Source organism: Papio anubis, chromosome 12 (genome assembly GCF_008728515.1).
Source record: "Papio anubis isolate 15944 chromosome 12, Panubis1.0, whole genome shotgun sequence".
Taxonomy (NCBI): domain Eukaryota; kingdom Metazoa; phylum Chordata; class Mammalia; order Primates; family Cercopithecidae; genus Papio; species Papio anubis.
In genome coordinates, this window is record NC_044987.1 from 12,271,490 (window position 1) to 12,289,320 (window position 17,831).

Sequence of the window (17,831 nt, forward strand, 5' to 3'; positions counted from 1 at the left end):
ATTCCCAATAATGCCAAAGAAACATATATGTCTTAGAACGCTCCATACCTAATTATGTGGCTGGATACATTAATAACCCATAGCATTACATAGATTTGAGGACTAAACACAGATAAAAGCCGGAGAAGGTGCCGTTATTTGTAGCCAGCAAGTTGCATGATCCAGATGCTGGAGTATTTGCATGTCTTTCCACCTTTGTTCCTTCAGAAGCATTGAAGGTCTCAGCTATTGCTGACTAATTGATAGTTGTAGAAACTGCTATAGGCTTCTTAGATTAGAAATGCATGCAGACGTGTGTCTTGATTCAAACATTAAGGAATGCACACTCACTTACTTACACAGGCAGAAAGTCTTCATAGTAACAGAGGCATGATGGAGATAGCAGGACATAAAACAGAAAGAGAGAGAGAGAGAGAGAGAGATAGCTGGCAGCGAGTAGACTTCTGCAAATAGTTCTAAAATTCGTTTGCAAATTCAGAAGCCTTCAGAACCATCCAACAACTCAAACACTCTTTTTATTTCTTCTCTGCGGGAAGACTCCATCCAGGCTTTTTTTTTTTTTTTTTTGAAAAAAAAAAAAAAAACCAAAAAACAAAAAAATCCCCCAAAATGGAAAAGGTGAGAGCCCTGCCATCTTAGCTCAGAATTCATCTGATTTCCTTTTTTCCCCCCTGCCTTGTATTCCTCATTCCATTGTCCATGCATCGGATGGCAGACGTCCTTGCTCTTGAATGCGAGTGTCACAGCAGGAGCAGAAAGGGGGTTGAGGGAAGGCATTGTCAAAGCCACGGTTGTCTATTGTTTCTTCGCTTTCACTGCTCTTTTTTTTGAGGCTTTCCCTTCCTAGTGGCCTCTGTCCAGGAGGAGGGAGAAAATTGCAAGTTAGTAGAACGGTGGAGGCTTTTTTATTGCACACTGTTTTGATAAAGAGCTCAGCAATAGAGTCTACGAAATTAGGAAACACGGCAAAAGTGGAGGATTCTGATGCGAGATCGAGGGCAGGCTTTGGAGTCTTTGCTCCAGCCTACATACCAAAGGCAGTTTCTTCGGAAGAACTTCGGTGGTGATATTTGCTTTCCTGTTGCATTTTCATTTTTTAAAAATCATGAGAAAAGTCTTATTCATCTGTCAAGCTTTCCATTTGTTTATTTTTGTTCAGTGAAACAACTAGATGGCAATTGTGAGGAAGGCCAGGTCTGCTGTTTGTAATTTGCTCAAATGTTGAAATCAGTTCAGCCTAAATTGGTGATTGTCTTTTTCAGATCATTTATGCTTGCATGTGAAATTTCTGTGGTAACTCTCTGCTCTGTAGGAAAAAAAAAAAAAGGGTTGACTATCATTTGTGTGGCTGTTAAGTCTTGGTACTATGTTATTTTGTACCTTAAACATAGCTGTTCTTTTGAATGACATTTATGCATGAGTGATTGTCTTCTATGAACAGGCCAACTCCTGACAACTCCCAAAGTTTTCAAAGGTTACAGAGTTACACCCTCAAAACAAATTTTTAGGAAAGTATTTCAAATGGGAATTTGACATAACATGAAAATGTGAAGATCTCTTCCAGCAACTTTAACTTTATGCTATTTATATTTCTTCAAATCAATACAAGTGATTAAAACTGATTCTACCTTAAAAAAAACAGAGAAGCAGATTAAATTTGAACTCCACCTTTAAACGATTTTGCTAAAAAACAAATTTACACATTTTACAAACTTAGTTTTAGCCTAGAAATATCGCATACCTATAAATGGTCCTCCATAGTTTTCTTCCTTCTAAATATTGTACTATCTATAAGTATCTAGACAAAATTATTCTAAATTGATCACTTTTCCCTTAAGCCATGTAACATTTGGCTTCAGTCCAGAACTCTTCACTATTTTCAGAATTTGCTAAGCATTCAGCTTTTCAATTCTAAAATATATTTTTAAGTCGGGGGGATATGTCTGCATGCAGAGGAGGAAATATTTTCTTTCAAGGAGCCATTCCATTTTATAACACATGCTGGTGGGTTGATGTTCGATGAGAACTCATGATTTCCTTCTTTTTCAAATAATAATTGTAGTCTGTCTGTGAAGGTGTGGATAGAATTACCTTTGGGTTCCAGAAGAAAACACCCTAAATTAGAAGCCTGAGATCTTCCTGCATATGAACATCTAGTTTGGCATGCTGCAAATACATCTCTGCCTTTTCGTTCTCATTGCCTTGATTTAGGGGACTTGGGTCCAGCCACTCTGCCTCTTTCTTTTGTGAAAAGACGTTCTGAAATGTCTTTAGAAAGCAAACTTCTCCAAGAAATGCAGAGCGGGCCATGGTTTGAATGCAAGTCTGAATTTAATTGCGGCCACCCTGGTAGTACACTGTTTAATTTCCAGCATGTGTCTAGATGATCCTTACAGCAACTCCAGGCCAGGAATTGTGAGCAAGGAAAATTTATCTGTGATAAAATTACATATTTTGTTGCCAAGGAACAGTCACTTGGGGCTGATTCAAAAGTCAAATTTAAACAAATGATTGCAAAGCTTTTGTGAAAGGAGAAGTTGGCACTGCTAACTTCTTCAGTGTATTTTGGATGGAGAAAAATGGATGGTCCCATCTTCAGATCAGTTATACTTTAATAAGGTGTGAAATGAAGGGGGAAGGAAGGAAATGGCTGAAATATTACAAGGCTGGGTAGTATTTCCACCTAAAATGCTAGAAGAGACAAAGAGGTTAATGAAAAGCTGAGTCTCTACGGTTGAAGCAGTCGAAACAAGTTCTTTTTGCACTCACAAATAGCGTAGTTCTCCAAGGAGCTGGAAGGAATGCTGAAACCCTCGGGAGAACAGATTTGGAGGGAACTCCATCTCTCAGCCTGTGTCCTCTGCAGATATTTAACTTCTGGAACAACTTGAAAGGAACAACTCATCTTGTGGCCAAGGTCCATCCCAAGACGTTTTGAAAGCATACGTTCAAGTTCAACCATTAATCCAGATATTTCAACAAGTGTCTGTAATTGCTCCAATAGATAGAAAACTTGTAAATCAGACTGAAGACTTAAACTTGGCATTTCTTAAAAATGACCACCTCCAATATTTAACACACCGAACATAATACAGTCAAAATATTGTTTGTAATGTATATCTTCTGAGCCCTAAAAATACAAATGTCTTTTAAAAAGAAAGGGAAATATAGCACACATTCTGGAATTTTGGAAGAACATGAAGCAGAAGATCACACATACAGGTAGACAGAAGATGGAATAGGACGAAACCATTCTCCGTCTCTTTACCCATAATGCTCTCAGTCTGATTTAAAATAATCCCTAAGATGGCAGCACATGACCAAAAATACTAAATTTATTTTCAATGGCCCCATTAATTGAAAAAGTTTTCTTTTTCAAAAGCATGTCACTGAGACTCTACAGTTAAGTAGCAGACACAGCTTTCAGAGCTCCCACTTTTTAAACTTTGTTGGATTTCTTTTTTTCACTCTGAATTGGGAGGACCAAGTTGGGCTTCCCCTTTCTGAATGCCTTCCACTTCCTAACTGTACCAGGCCTTCAGAGATAACATGCTCATTTCATTTACTTTGAGGCCGGTTTCCTGGTAGTACTCATACAACACGTGAAAAGTATCAGCAAAACAGAGACTTTCTACCGTGCTAATCAACCGACTCAACAAACAATGCTTGTGATATTTGGGCAAAGAAACAGAAATCTTCTCATGGTTTGTTAAAGTGAGCAAACGGGGAGCATTTGGATATCATATTTTATATTCAAGGAGTTGGGGTTAAAAATAAGCAAATACACAAAATGAAGACCCTGGTATAGAGAATGCTCTGACAAAGTTCTGTTTTCCTCCCTGGTATTTTTTTAGTGTGTGGCAGGGATAGGTATTATTTCATTCATATAGACTGACATTTGGAATTTCCTTGAAAAATAACTCTATTATTTTTACAGGTGGTGTGTTAAGTAGATTATAAAACTTCCAAGCATATTCTAAGAGAAGTTATGTTGTAATGCACGGCTGGTATTTATTTTATTGATATGTATTTTTAAATATTCATTCATATTCATTTATATCTATTCATTCCTATTAAGTGAATATATATTCATTTAATGTGAAAGTCTATGTAAAAGAAATAGTGATGACTTGGAGAAAATGCCCCCTCTACTCTTCTCTGAGTGTAAATCTGGAAGAATGAGAAGAATATATGCAAAATACCTACTCCACAAGTGCTAAAAAGAAAGTTTGTGGGCAGGTATTAACAGGAATATCTCAGATTAGCAATTCTTTAAAAAGCTAGCAATGCCTCTCTAGCCTTCTTCAATCCCTTTTATTATCCCCCATTCCTTTGGGTCCTCTCATTCTACCCTTGCCCCAACACTGGCAAGGTAGAGCTAAAATAAAGGCTGGCAAGGAACACCAGTGCCCTTACCCAGTAAGATCAGAGTATCTAACTATAAATCAAGAACTGGCAGAGTAAATGTGATATATTCATATTATTCAGTTTTTTGAAGAAAACAGGTTATTGTTATTGTACAAAGCCTTTTTTCCCAAGAAATTAAAGTTATTTGACTCTCAATATGTATTTCATCATCGTACTCTTGGAAGGATGATTTTTTTTTTCCCTGCCATGCGTAAGAGGAAACTAAAGATCGAAGACAGTTTTGGGCCAGGCACAGTGGCTCATGCCTGTAATCCCAGCACTTTGGGAGGCCGAGGCAGGTGGATCACCTGAGGTCAGGAGTTTGAGACCAGCTTGGTTAACATGGTAAAACCCCGTCTCTACTGAAAATACAAAAATCAGCCGGGTGTGGTGGCATGCGCCTGTGATCCCATCTACTTGCTTGGGAGACTGAGGCAGGAGAATTGCTTGAACCTGGGAGGTGGAGGTTACAGTGAGCCGAGATTGCACCACTGTACTCCAGCCTAGGCGACAGAGTGAGACTCCATCACAACAACAACAACAACAACAACAACAAAACAAAGACCGTTTTGGCTTACCTAAGATTAAGAAACATGTGGTGCTGGAGCATGTACTCAGACTAAGACCTATGCTCCCCGGTCCAGATCCCTATGCTAGCGTGCATTACTTTTCAAGGTTGTATTTGAGATTTTATAGGAATTCAGTTGCTGCTCTGGGCTGGTTAATAGGACCTGAGACCTGGACTGCCCTTTAAGAAACTCACAACCGAATAAGAAAGTTATTTCAATATGATGCCCTTTGCTGGTTTCAGGCACCTATTTCCTGGTAGAGAAAATCAACATTTTTGCACATTTGAGACATTTTAAATATTTGTGAATTTTTATTTCTTTTATGTAAAACTGACAGAAGTCAAACGTAGGGATATTAGAATGAATATGAGAAGTGCCAAAACTCCTTAAAATGTTTTGTTTTGTTTTTTCTCCCCGCTATTTACTAACCTGAGAAATGACTTGAAATGGCAACTCAGGCCTACGGGGTGTTGACCTTTACTGGGGCCTGCCCTTCTCTGACTAGGACTAGTGATCTTGGATATTCCATATCATCCTATTTTATATCAGTGAATTTTGGTTGTATAGGTAGTCAGTTGGGACCATTCAAGTCCAAAGCAACTTTTTTTTTTTTTTTTTTCTCATCTAGTATCAGATTTTATAAGACTAATCTGGATGAGTGCCTCAGTTCTTGACTTTATTCCATTCCTCTCAATGGAGTCTTAAAATACTGCATTGCAGCTAATCACATCAATGACCTCACTGCAGAGAGAAAATCATCAATCCTAGATCACAGAATTTTGGAGTAATCAGGACTCTGGGGACTTTTAAATAAAATCATAAGATGTGAGTTAAAGTTCACTGATATCCCATGAGTTTTACTTTAAGAAAGAAGTGCAGCGTCATTATTTTTTGCCTCCAAGTAATTTCATACTAGACCTATCTGGAAAAACCCTTAAAATTTTTTGACATCTCTGCAATTGTGATATATTATCATGGCAACCGTGCTTCCATTCCTCCTCCCAGTTGATATGCTGTGATCAATGTTGAGCTTGTTCTTTTTATTTACATCAAGTTAATGTGATTTTCCAACTTCCAGAAAAACTACCTTCTCATTGGTTGCTCAGTAGCTAGCTTAATGTTTGGATATGGTGTCAGCTAAGTTATGCCCAGGCATTTAACAACGGTTGATTAATTTATAAACTTGTAAAAGGAGATTTATGTTATTTTATTTAAACAATGGAGAAAAAGGGAGCTTCTTTTCATGTTTATGCTTTTAAAAAACATAATAGTAAAACATGCTTTATTTTATGCTTAAAATAAAATGTATCACACAGTAGCATTGTAACTTTTATTTTAATAATGATGATGTGAGATTGGGTTTATTTCCACAAATATCCTGATATTTTCATTCACATAAAAAATTCCAAAACATTTCAGTTTTAGATAATGTTGTAAGTTTTCATCACCCAGCAGGTCTATGTATCATGAATGCATTGAGCAATGACCCAACCCTCAGTTTTGCTGGAACGGCACTCGTCTCATGAGTAGGCATTATTTTGAATTTTCCCGAAAATTTTATTTCCATGTCCCTTTTAATTTTTTTCTTTTTTCTTTTTCCTTTTTTTGAGATGCAGTATCTCTCTGTCACCCAGGCTGGAGTGCAATGGCGTGATCTCAGCTCACTGCAACCTCCGCCTCCCGGGTTCAAGCGATTCTCCTGCCTCAGCCTCCTGAGTAGCTGGGATTTACAGGTGTGCGCCACCACGACAGGCTAATTTTTGTATTTTTAGTAGAGATAGGGTTTCACCACATTGGTCAGGCTGGTCTCGAACTCCTGACCTCGTGATCTGCCCGCTTTGGCCTCCCAAAGTGCTGGGATTACAGGTGTGAGCCACTGTGCCCGGCCTTTAATTTAAAAATATTCCTAGACAAGGTTAATATGCCAATCTGGTGTATATATTGGAACCACAGGAGAGGAGGAAAGTGGCTAGTATGGAACCAGGTCAATAAGCTGAGCCTGAATCAGTGACAGATCAATCTACTAGAGACTTGACTAATCATTGCTGAACTATCAGGATATATATACATGACAACAAACAGAATTGGGGTATGGCCATTAAAAGACTAAATCCTTCCTTTCCTGGGAACACATCTAAGTGAGACACTCCATCCTCTCACATGCAGGCCTAAATTTATTCAGGAACATTTAACAATAATTTGTCAATTGACAAATATTGTTTGAATGTTTGCTCTCAATTCAGGGTTGGAGGAAGATGCTGTCAAAAATTTGAGAGTGGTAAAAGATGCCATAAGTGCACTCGGAGTGTTTATCATCTGCAAGGAAATGACAGTAAATTCAGCGTAGTTGTTCCAGAACACTGACGAGTACAACCGTCTGCCAGGCAGTGTGCAATGTGCCATGGTAGGAGAGAGAGAAAAATACTGTTGCTGCCCAGAAGGAACTTGCAGTCTAGTGAATGATATAGACTCATAAGGAGGTAATTTCAATAGAATGTGCTACATGTAGGGTGCTGATGTGACAGATGCAGCTCACTACCACTTGTTAGGGCTTGGAAAGGCTTCCTGAGAAGATGATGTCTAATCTGAATCTTGCCTAAAGAATTATTTATTTAGTGTCCATTAAAACAGTAGAATCTTTGCTTCATGCTGGGAAGCTAAAGGAGAAGGCAGTGTCTATCTTTGAGGGGGATTTTTGTCTAATTTAAGAGACAAACAGGTTGTAAAACACACCACGTACACACAGAGTGGAATAGGGTATAGACTATAACAGAGGTCTAAAATTTGTTTTAGGAGACCAAAGGGGGAACCCAGATCCTTTTGGAGGGAGTTAAGAAAGGTGACCTACCCAAGCTGCTATTCAGTGTACTAGCACTGTGAATAGAGTGATATGAAGATACATAGAGGAAGGAGTGACTAATTTTGCCTGGAAGAGGGTAGAAATTTCTTAAGACTCCGTGGAGGAGGTGGCATTTGATCTGAGCACTGAACATTAAGTGGAATGCTCCCAGGTAGGAAGAGTGAAATGAGAAAAGAAGCAAATCCCAAGAAGATGAGACAGCATGAACCAATGCTTGGGGTTGTGAACGGCTCTGGTGTATTTAGAGAAACAAGGCCTACTTTCGTTTGGCTGGAACTTGCGGGGCACTGATAATGGTTTGGATGTGTGTCCCCTCCAAACCTCACATTAAAATGTGATCCCCAGTTTTGGAGGTTGGGCCTAGTGGGGGATATTGGGTCATGGCGGCAGATCCCTCATGAATGGCTTATCACCATCTCCTTGGTGATGAATGCACTCTTGTTCAGTTATTTCACATGTGCTCTGGCTGTTTAAAAGAGTCTGAGACCTCCCCCTTCTTGCTCTTGCCATATGAGGCACCCATTCTTCCTTTACTCTCCACCATGATTGGAAGCTTCCTGAGGCCCTCACTAGAAGCAGATGCTAGCACCATGTTTGTATAGCCTGCAGAACGCTGAGCCAATTAAATCTCTTTTCTTTATAAATTACCCAGACTCAGATATTTCTTAGTGACAACACAAATGGACTAACATAGAAAATCGGTACTGGGAGCAGGATATTGCTATAAAGATACCTGCAGATGCGGAAGTGACTTTGGAAGTGGGTAGTGAGCAGAGTTTGGAGAGCTCAGAAGAAAACAGGAAGATGAGGGAAAGTTTGGAACATATTAGACACTAGTTAAATGATTGTGACCAAGGTGCTAATAGAAATATAAATAGTGAAGGCTAGGCTGACAAGGTCTCAGATGGAAATGGGGAAGTTACTGGCAATTAGAGTAAAGGTCACCTGTGTTATGCTCTAGCAAAGAACTTGGCTGCATTGTGTTTATGCCCGAGAGATCTGAGGAAGCTTGAACTTAAGAGTGATGACCTAGAATATCTGGTGAGCAGCAAAGCATTCAAGATATGACCTGGCTGCTTCTAACAGCCTATGATCATATACAGGATCACATACAGGAGCATATAAATGACTTAAATTTGGAACTTTAAGTTTAAAAATTTGGAAAATTTACAGCTTAGTCATGTGGTAAAGAAAGAAAAAACCATTTTCAGGAGAGAAATACAAGTGGTCTGTGGAACAATCCCTTGCAAGAGAGACTTGCATGACTAAAGTGGAGCCAGGTGCTAATATCCAAGACAATGGAGAAAAGGCCTTGAAGGCGTTTCAGAGATTTTCTAGGCAACCCCTTCCATCACAGGCCCAGAGGCCTACCCTGCCACTCTGGGAAGTTGCTCCTTGCATCCTAATCACACTGGCTCCAGCCTCAGCCCAAAGGGCCACAGGTACAGTTCAGGTCAAAGCTCCAGCAGGTGCAAGCCTCTGTAAGCCTTGGCAGCTTCCATGTGGTGTTAGGCCTGCAGGTGCACAGAATGCAAGAGTGAAGGCTAGGCAGCTTCCATCTAGATTTCAAAGGATGTATGAGAAAGCCTGGGTACCCAGGCAGACGCCTGCTACAGAGGCAGAGCCCCCATAGAGAACATCTACTAGGAAAGTACAGAGGAAAAATGTGGGGTTGGAGCATCTACATAGAATTTCCATTGAGGCACTGTCTAGTGGAGCTGTGGGAACAAGGCTGCTACCCTCCAGACCCAAGAAAGGCAGCTTACATTCTGAGCCTGGAAAACCTGCAGGCACTCAACTCCATACCATGAGAGCAGCCATGAGGGCTGCACCCTGCAAAGCCACAGAAGCAGAGCTGCCTAAGGCTTTGGGAGCCCACCCCTTGCACCAGTGTGCCCTGGATGCAGAACATGGAGTCAAAGTAGATTATTTTAGAACTTTAAGATTCAATGACTGCCCTGCTGGGTTTCAAATTTGCAGAGGGCCGATCACCCCTTTCTTTTGGCCAACTTCTCCCTCTTGCAATGGGAATGTCCACAAAATGCCTCTACCATTATTGTATCTGGGAAATAAATAATTTGTTTTTGATCACAAAGGCTCATAGGTTGAAGGATGTCATCTTCAGATGAGATTTTGGACTTGGGACATTTGAGTTGGCACTAGAAGATGTTAAGACTTTGAAGGACTATTGAAAAGTGATGATTGAATTTTGCAGTATGAGAAGGACATGAGATTTCAGGGGTCAGGGGAAAATGATATGGTTTGGATGTTTGTCCTTTCCAAATCTCATGTTGAAAGGTCATCCCCAATGTTGGAGATGGGGCTTAGTAGGGGATATTGGGTCATGGGGATGGATTCCTATTGAATGGCTCAGTGCAATCCCTTTGATGATGGGTGAGTTCATGCTCAGTTAGTTTACACGAGATCTGGGTGTTTAAAAGAATCTGAGACCTCTCCCTTCTCTCTTTGAGTCCTATTCTAGCCATGTGATATGCCTGTACCCCCTCCACCTTGTGACATGATTGGAGACTTCCTGAGGTCTTTACCAGAAGCAAATGCCAGTGCCATGCTTCTTGTACAGCCTGCGGAACCATGAGACGAAGAAATCTCTTTTCTTTAATAATTACCCAGCCTCAGGTATTTCTTTGTGGCAATACAAATGAACTAATATAGGCACGGAAGAAATTGAAGAAAACAAGGTCAAGAGAGTGGCCTGGGGCAGAATGTGAAAGCCAACCTGAAGAAAGGCAATGAGGAGCCTTTATTGATTCACTGGAAGTTTTGAAAAGTAACTTTGGCAGGAGGGGTAGGAAGGATTGGAAGGAGAAAGATTAAGACAGTGATTCTCAACAGGAATGGGAAATCTATAAGAATAACCTGAAAAGCTTTTGCAAAATACATAAGGCTGTTTTATCCTCCACTCTTTTGTCTCCTTCAACCACACTTCTGATGCGATATGGAGTTGTGGGAAGGTAAGCATTTTGAAAAATGCTTGCTAGGTGATACTGATAAATCCTTCCCTCTACCACTTCTTTAATTTAGCCAAGAGTTACTTAAGTAAGGCTGTGACAACAGAGATGATAAAGAATGGATTTGAGAGGCACATGAGTTGGAATTATATAGGATGGATTGGATGAGGGTGTAATGGAGAGGAAACATGACAAACAGGTGTTTAGTTTGAGTGACTGAGATACTATAAACTGAAATGAGCCCAAGAAGAGGAGTAGGCTTTCTGAACATAATTGTGGATTCTACTTGATACAGGTAGAATTTGAAGTCACTATAGGCAGTTGATAATATAAAGAACTGGAATTCAGGAGAGCTTAAAACCACAGATACCCAAGTCAATTGTGAAGCAATAGACAGTACCGTAGAAGTATTAAACAATGGCAACAGAAAACCAGAGGCAAGGGAGATCTGTATTGTCTGGAGCAGACAGATAAGTCTTCTTGGATAAGTGAAACTTGAGTTGCATCTGAAAGTATTAATAGCTTATTCAACTTTGAGAGATTAAAATTGGAGATCATTTGCCAAAAGGTATGGGCGAGAAAGAAAAATGCTGTTTCAAGAGGGCAGGATAGTAATATGAACGACTTAATAATAAAAACTAATATACTTCCCTTTATTCTTCACTCCCAGCGGGAGCTATTATTATTCACAATTTATAGATGAAGAAATAGGTTCAGAGAGGTTAGATAAATGGTCTGAGTCATTCCAAGTAGAGCAGTGTCCTTGAATCTATAACCTTTAACTCCAGACTCTTGTTGTAATCCATAGATTGTATGTCATTAAAGGCAGGGTTTATTTCTTAATTATTTTAATATCCCTCGTGGCTAGTATATAGCCTGAAAATAGACTCTAAGTCTCTAAGTACATATTTTTTGACGTAAACTGAAAATTATCAGTTCTTCTGTGCATCAATTTAAGTATTTATCATTTACACTTAAGACTAAACACAGAAGTGAAACATTGTAGGACTAGAAATTACCTTAAAGATCTTCAGATCCAACTGACTCACTTTATAGAGGAGGAAATTAAGGCCCAGATAAAGGAAGAGACTTACCTAAAATCTCACATGCAGTTATCAGCAAATCTGGAGCAAAACCTATGCCTCAACTTCTCAACCAGGACTTTTTTTACATACCATTCAATCTAAGAGCACCACATTTACAAAGTGTGAGACTGTCCTCCCTCTTCTGAGCTCTCCAAAGTTAGATGGACACAAAAAACATAGAGAGGCATAAGAGGCAATTTGATAGATAAGAACTCTTGGACTGTTTTTTTCAATCAGCAGTCTAATCATTGGATTGAATAAGAGAAGGCTGATACAAGAATCAGACACAGGAATTCTCGAGCAATTCATCTGAGAAAAGAACAACAACAATGGTTTGAAGGGAGGTAGTATATTTTTCAATGGATTCTAACGGCATACTATGGAGTTACCTTTGTTTGTCTTGCTATCTTTTAAACGTAAAACACAGTCTCAGCTACCTAAGGCAGATGAGAAGAAATACCATCCCTGGTCCCTGGTCCAGGGCCAACATACAGAACCCTGAAGGGCACTCACAAGCTGTGCAATTTGGAGGACTCCCACTACTCTGCTCTCCCAGGCTCCTCATCTGTAAATGAGAGAATTAGATTAGATTTATCTAGCTTTTGTTTCTCACTTCCTCTCTCAAATAAACCCCTGCCCAAAGATAATGAGCCTATTCCTACCAGCGAGTGAGGTGAAGAATTAACTTGAGGCTGTCTACACTGTCATGGATGATGGCTCCTAGAATTAACTTGATTCTTTTCTACACCAGCATAGTTGCTGGCTCCTAGGGTGGGCAGATTCTGGTCCTGCACCAACCCTGACTGGTGATCTTCTTGCTCTATCACCACCATGTGGATCTAGGTGGCTTCTTTGGTCCCTTCAGCTCAAGATGCTGGTTGATACTCAGTGAAACACCACTGTTCACAACAACAAATTGAGTGTGAGGAACCTGATCTTCTCACCAATTTCCTGCTAACTTGTCCTCCAAGTCTCAACTCAACTCTGTCTTTTATAATTTACTTCCTCTCTACATTGTTGATGAGACCGCAAACTGGCCTCACTCTTTATCTGCTTATCCTGTTCTGCCCTCAGTCTCCATCTTTTTTTAATGTCTTTTCTTTTCTTTTAAAAATTTTCTTTTTTAAATGTAGCATACCATTAATGAAACAATTTTACATTAAGTTGAAACACTGACATTCATTTTTGGTGTACAGTTTCTATAAATTTAACACATGTATAGATTGATGTAATCACCACCACTAGCAAAATATAGAACATATCCAAAACTCCAAAGAATTCTTTCATGCTATTTTTTTATAGTTATACCTTCTATTCAGCCCCAATCTCTGGCAACTGCTGATCTGTTGAGAATGTCATCTAAATGGAATCATATGCGTGTAACTTCTGTTTTAAGAATGGCTTCCACCACTCAACATAATGCCTTTGAGATTCATCCCTGTTACTGTATGTATTCATAATTTCTTCTTTTTTACCCCTGAGTAGTATTCCATTGTATGGATTTACCATACTTGGTTTCTTCATTCACTTATTAAAAGACATCTGGATCGTTCCCAGTTTGGGGTGATTATAAATAGAACTGTTATTAATATTCACATACAGGTATTCAAAAAGTTTTTCTAGGGTGAACACCTAGAAATGGTTGACCCCTTAGTTTTGATTCCTTCTCACTTTTGAATCTAGGTTTGCCTCACCCCTGGACTAGTGATACTGAACCTATGCTGCTGCCTTGCCTTTTCCTCTGATGAGCAGTCCCTGTCTACCAGTTTTGGTTCCATCTCTTTCATCCCATCACCCTCTTCTTCCTGGCTGGGAGCTCCAAGCACATAGTAAAACCAAAGCCCATTTTAATTAGTCTAAATCTTTTTCAGCTGTAAATTTGCTATGATTTGGATTATTGCACCGGTATTGTAGTACCCTCTGCTGGCCGATTCGCAAAGATGGCTTTATGCCTGTGCTAGAGGAGAAACTGTAGGTACAATAGAAAAAAGAAAAATATGATGGGAGTGAGGAGGAAGAGCGGTGGCGAACTACCATTGTAGTGACAGCCTGACTGGGACACTCCATGTATTTGGTGCTACACATATAGATAAATGCTGCAATATTTTTGTGGAACCCTACAATATTGTGCTTGTCTTCTCAATTGTAGGCAAAGATGGGCTGTCTGGAAAGCTGGACTCAGCCTGGAGCATGTTCCCCAGATTGCTATTTTGTGAAGGCTTCCGCATACAAATGACTCAGATCCAAACATTCAAAAATGATCTTGGAGGGCCATCTGGTTCTTGCTGGTTCTAAAAGCTTCATTCAGCCTGGAATATGGATCCAGTACAAAAGATAGTGAGAGCTGTTCATTGAGGTTTAACATGTTCCACTGACCGAGGCTAGAAGCTGGCTTTTAAAAATAGCCAACACCGACGCTCCAAGGGCCAATTGCTGATGCTTGTCACAGGTCAGAGGAACTCTGATAAATATTTAATTGATGAGGATGTGGTTGTATGGAGGTTTACACACACGCGCACGCACACACACACACACACACACACAGAGCAACACAATTTTATATCATTAGAAAACACGTTAATTTGTTTGGGTGTCTGAAACAGTCTGGGAATTAGGCTGAACCAGCATGTCAGGCAGTGAGAAACCATGTAATTGTTGTGATGTGTCATTTTTAATTCGTGACGACAATACTGCCAACCTTACCGTTTGGATCATGGTGCTGATGGATTTGCCATTTGCACTAGCTGGCTGCTGGCTTTTCTGATCAAATGGCTGCCTGTTCTGTGGCCAAGGGACAGGGAGTGTTTTCTATTTGGGAGGCTCATGAGCTGCATGCGGATGGGAGACTACAATCTCAGTCTTAGTTTCTGGCTCCAACCAAGTTCAGACAGAGATGGGACATCTCATGAGGGCAAGTTCAGACAGAGATGGGACATCTTATGAGGGGGACACTGGGCATCAAGAAAATATGGATTGAAGACAGTCACCTCATTGGACAAAATGCATGAAGTGGCATTACTTGATTCACTTTTTGTTGCTATGGGCTTTGACTGTCTCGCTGGAAAGTGGTGTGAGAAGAGGTGTGTGTGCTTTCTTCAGCTTATGCAGACGAAACCAAAATATATCCTGTATAATGACATTGTCATTCATTCTTTATGCTTTGTCATACTCTAGGATGTAAGATTATCAAATACAGGGATTGTATCTTGTTTATACACACCCCTAACCTCGCACAGTATCCAGCAAAGAGAAGACATAAAAGGAGAGCTTGTTAAATGCTCTGAGTAAAGGTGTGGCTTTTTAAAGGCACTGATAGATTGATGACATCTATGAATGTTGGGGTCATGGGAAATTATTTTACCTGCATCTTAGATAATTGATCTTTCTGTATTCACTTCCAGTGAAGATCCTGGTGTTACACATCCAATTGTTCACCTCCTTCCAAGACTATGACATTCCAGGAAACCTTCAGTGCTAAGAGGAACTGATATCTACAGTATCTCCTCGAGGAAGTACAACCGGTAAGTCCTTACCAGTGAGTTTAACGTTTGTTTCTAAAATGTACCAAATAACAACAAAGATCCCCCATGCCTGGCAAAGAGTACCCATGCCCCTGCCACATACCATGAAGCACAGCCTCTCAATGGTCAATGGCAAAAACTAATGTTTGTCTGTCCTAATGTGTATATTCTATAGAGATGGAAATGGCATTTAAAATGATTTTTGTTAATGGAAACATTTAGCACTATTGGTTTTATAAAGTTCTAGTGAGCTTTATGGTCTCCAAAAAAGACTAGCTAGGGCTCTGCAGTTTACCAGCTTCTTTCGACAAAGCTTCTTCTCTTCTGCTCTCAGTATATCATATTATACTTTCAATGGAATCTGAAGATTTCTTTTTGAGTAGATTTCTATAGGGGTTCCACCTAATATCGTCCCTGGAGACCTATGCTGGCATCTGGTGAGTTTAATAATGGTGATTGTAGTACTTGTATATTTTTAAAATTTTGGTAAAAAAATACATAACGTAAAAATTACCATCTTAACCATTTTTAAGTGTATGTACAGTAGTTGTAAACTAATTCACACTGTTGTGCTAGCATCACCACTATCCATCCACAGAACTCTTTTCATCTTGCAAAACTGAAATTCTGTACCTTTTAAAAATGTTTATCCATTACTCCATCATCTCAGCTCCTGGAAACCACCGTTCTATTTTCTATCTCTATGAATTTGAACTCTAGATACTTCATATAAGTGGATTCATACAATATTTGTTGTTTTGTGATTGGCTTATATAACTTAGCATAATGTCCTTTATGTTCATCCATGTTATAGCTTGTGTCCAAACTTCCTTCTTGTTTAAGGTTGAATAATATTCCATTGTATATGTATACCACATTTTATTTATCCATTCATCCATCCATGGATACTTGGTTTGCTTCCATTTTTTAACTATTAAGAATAATACTGCTACAGATCTTTCTTTGAGTCCCTGCTTTTGATTCCTTTGGGTACAAACTCAGAATTGGAATTGAGAGATCAAATGGTAAATATATTTTCAGTTTTTTGAAGTACCACTACACTAGTTTTCACAGCAGTGGCACCATTTTACATTCCAGTTAGAATTTTAATTTTTCCATATCCTCATCAATACGTATTAGTTTCTGTGTGTGTTTTTTTTTAATGGTAGCCATCCTAGTAGGGGTTATAATAGGGGTAAAGTGATATCTCATTATGGTTTTGATTTGCACTTCTTTAATAGTTATGCTGTTTTTTTTTTCTGTGCTTATTGGTTACTTGTGTATCTTTGGAGAAGTATCTATTCAAGTCTTTACTCATTTTTGAATCAGGTTGTCTGGTTTTTTGTTGTTGAGTTTTGGTAGTGTTTTATATATTCTGGCTCCTTTATCAGATCTATGATTTGCAAATGTTCTCTTTCATCCAGTGAGTTGTCTTTTCACTCTGTTAATTTTGCCCTTTAGTCCACAAAAGCTTTGAACTTCGATGTAGTTTATCTACTTTGTCTTTTATTGCATGTGCTATTGATGTTATATCCAAGAAATCATTGCAAAATCCAGTGTCATGAAATTTTTCTCCTGTGTTTTCTTCTAAGAGTTTTATAGTTTTAGATCTTACATTTAGGTCTTGATCTGTTTTGTTTTAGCCCACCCTAGACTGTGAATTTCTTGAGCAGAGAGACTGTGGCTTTTCATCATTGTATTCTAAGCACTTAGCATCTACCTGGCAGATAGTAAGTGCTCAGTTAATTTTAGTTGTATGAAACAACTTCATCAGATATAATGGAAATAAACCAAAGACTATATTTTTAGTGATTCACTAGCTTATTAATAATTAATTATAGCAGTTTCAAAATTTTAAGTGCTTTGACAATCCACAAAGAAAGGTCTGAATTAAAAAGGCAATGCTGCTTTCAAAGCTTTGAAGAATTTTTTGGCATTTTATTTATTTACTTTTTCCTGAGGATGTTTAATGAAATATTTGGATATTTGTCATAATAATTGTGCTTTTTTGGACTTAAGTGCCTTTATCATGGGCTGTGTGCACAGTTAGCTCTGTGGGGAAAATAAAGATTTTTGCCAAAGAAGATTGTTTCTTTTATCCACACGTGGGTCCCTGAAACTCTGGGCAAAGCATGAGGTGAAGAGCCGGCCATATTTGTTACCTGTCTTTGGGTGAGTTATTCCACATCTCTGAGTCTCCCTTAATTTCTTCATTTAGAAAGCAAGAGGGGAAAATTAGAACCTGTACATGATTCCTTCTAGTTCTAAAATTATGAAATTTTAGCTGTTGGTGACAAGACAATTCTAACAGGAGTAGAAATTCAACTATTTCTGGGAACAAACAAAGACAAGGTTTACCGCAATCTGATCTCTCACAGAGAAACTTCCTACCACAAAAATAATCGGGATAGGTAGAGGGA

At 39.1% G+C, this 17,831-nt stretch overlaps 1 long non-coding RNA gene across 5 annotated transcripts in view; it reads left to right on the forward strand.

Annotated features, from left to right (window-relative positions):
• LOC108582066 overlaps window positions 1-17,831 on the forward strand; it is a 242,817-nt gene that overhangs the window by 61,763 nt on the left and 163,223 nt on the right. For all 5 annotated transcript variants that reach the window (XR_004177323.1, XR_004177320.1, XR_002517260.2 and 2 more), the window contains exon 2: window positions 15,292-15,411. This is a non-coding gene — a long non-coding RNA (uncharacterized LOC108582066). The remainder of the gene's footprint in view (window positions 1-15,291; window positions 15,412-17,831) is intronic.